Genomic DNA, 2,762 nt, shown 5'->3' on the forward strand with positions numbered 1-2,762 from the left:
CCATTGCTAATGTGGTCTGAGTTTTGCTTGGCAATAATTATCATGTTTTCAGAATCTGAAATGTCAAGTATTGGACAAGTATGAAGCCTTTAATATAGTTATGTTTCCCTTACAATATGTTAACTTTGTATAGCTATAAATAACTGTTAGTAATGTTCCCTCCTGTCTCTTTATAGACTCGGCACTTAATTCTGCTCTGATGTTTGCTAGCTTTTAAATATATTTATTTGACAGAGCAAAAGAACCCTCTTTTCCTGGTTGTGTCCTTGAATACAAAATAAAAGCTGTGATTAGTAGTTTTCAGTGACTTTTTTCCCATTTTATTAACTGAGTTTTTTTTTAATGTGGTAAAATAGACATAACAAAATTTACCTTATGACTTTTTTAAGTGTACAATCCAATTGCATTAATTATATTCACAATATTGGGCAATCATCACACTATTCCAAATTTTTTTATCATTCCAAACAGAAACTCTGTAAGTTAAGCAATAAGTCTTGATTCTCCCTCCCCCTAGCCTCTTACCATCTTTAACCTACTTTCTGTATCTGTGAATTTGCCTATTCTTGATATTTCAAATAAGTGGAATTACACAATTCTTGTCCTTTTGTGTCTGGCTTACTTCATTTAGTATGTTTTTTAAGGTTAATTCAAGTAGCATATAGCAAAACCTCATTTCCTTCTATTATTCAACCCTTCTAGGGCTGAAGAATAATCCTGCGTGCGTGCACCACATTTTGTGTATTCCTCCGTGGATAGATGGACACTTGGATTATTTCTACATTTTGGCTAGAAAAATACTGCAATGAACATGGCATACAATTATCTGATTGAGCCCCTATTTTCAATTATTTTGTATATATATTTAGGAGTGGAATTGCTGAGTTATGTCATAATTCAACCTTTACATTTTAAAGAACCATCTAACTCATGCATAGCCCTCCCCATTATTAATGTGCCCCCCTCCCCAGTGGTACCTGTGTTACAGTTGATGAACCTACATTAACACATCATTATCATCCATAATACATACTTTCCATTAGGGGTCGCTCTTGATATTGTACATTCTATGGGTTTGGACAAATGTACAATGATGTGTATCCACCATTACAATATCATACAGAGTAGTTTTGTGCCTAAAAAATCCTGTGCTTCTATTCATCTGTCTCTTCCTCCAGACCCTGGTAACCATTAATCTTTTACTATCTTCATAATTGTGCTTTTTCTAGAATGTCATATAGTTGGTATCAGATAGAGTAATTTTTTAATTTTTTAAAGATTTTATTTATTCACTTAGAAGAGATAGAGAGAAGAGGGGAGGAGCAGGAAGCATCAACTCCCATATTTGCCTTGACTGGGCAAGCCCAGGGTTTCGAACCAAGGACCTCAGCGTTCCAGGTTGATGCTTTTTATCCACTGCGCTACCATGCACTACCACAGGTCAGGCTATGCAGCCTTTTAAAATTGGCCTCTTTCACTTAGTAATATGCACTTAAGTTTCCTCCATATCTGTTCATGGCTGAATAGCTCATTTCACTGTAGTGCAAAGTAATATTCCATGGTCCAGATGTACTGGTTTATCCATCCACCTACTAAAGGACATCCTGGCTGCTTCCAGGTTTTGGCAACTATCAATGAAGCTGCTATAAACATCCACGTGCAGGTTTTTGTGTAGACACAAGTTTTAAATCCTTTGGGTAAATACCAGGAGCACAACTGCTGGATCATACAGTAAAAGCATGTTTAGTTCGTTAAAACGTGTTGCATTCCCACCAGCAATAACGGTCCCTGTTGTTACACACTCTCATCAGCGTTTGGTATTGTCAGTGTTCTGGATTTGGGCCATTCTAATAGGTTTGTAGTGGTACCTCGCTGTTTTAATTTTCATTTCCTTGGTGACATATGATGTCGAGCATCACTTCATGTGCTTATTTGCCATCTCTAAATTTTCTTTGGTGAGGTGTCTGTTAAGGTCTTTGGCCCTTTTTTTTTTTTTTTTTGTATTTTTCTGAAGCTGGAAACGGGGAGAGACAGTCAGACTCCCGCATGCGCCCGGCCGGGATCCACCAGGCACGCCCACCAGGGGCGACGCTCTGCCCACCAGGGGGCGATGCTCCGACCTGAGCCCTCCGGGGTCGCTCTGTTGCGACCTGAGCCACGCTAGCACCTGGGGCAGAGGCCAAGGAGCCATCCCCAGCGCCCGGGGCCATCTTTGCTCCAATGGAACCTTGGCTGCGGGAGGGGAAGAGAGAGGCAGAGAGGAAGGAGAGGGGGAGGGGTGGAGAAGCAGATGGGCGCTTCTCCTGTGTGCCCTGGCCCATTTTTTAAATCAGGTTTTTTTTGTTTTGTTTTGTTTTCTTACTGAATTTTAAGTTCTTATATATTTTGGATAACAGTCCTTTACCAGATATGCCTTTTGCAAATATTTTACCAAGACTGTGGCTTGTTTTCTCATCCTTTTGAAATTATCTTTAGCAGAGCAGAAGTTTTTAATTCTAATGAAGTCCAGCTTGTCAGTTATTTCTTTCATGGATCCAGCCTTGGGCATTGCATCTAAAAAGCTATAGCCGTACCTACAGCCATCTAGGTTTCTCCTACATTATTTCCTAGTAGTTTTATAGTTTCTCATTTAGATTTAGATATAAGCTCTACTTTGAGGTAATTTTTGTGAATGGTGTAAGGTCATTTTTTTTGCATATGGATGTCCAGTTGTTCAGCACCATTTGTTGAAAAGACTTTCTTAAATTCAAAGTACCTTAGTG

The sequence above is a fragment of the Saccopteryx bilineata genome, chromosome 3, assembly GCF_036850765.1.
Source record: "Saccopteryx bilineata isolate mSacBil1 chromosome 3, mSacBil1_pri_phased_curated, whole genome shotgun sequence".
NCBI classification, from domain to species: domain Eukaryota; kingdom Metazoa; phylum Chordata; class Mammalia; order Chiroptera; family Emballonuridae; genus Saccopteryx; species Saccopteryx bilineata.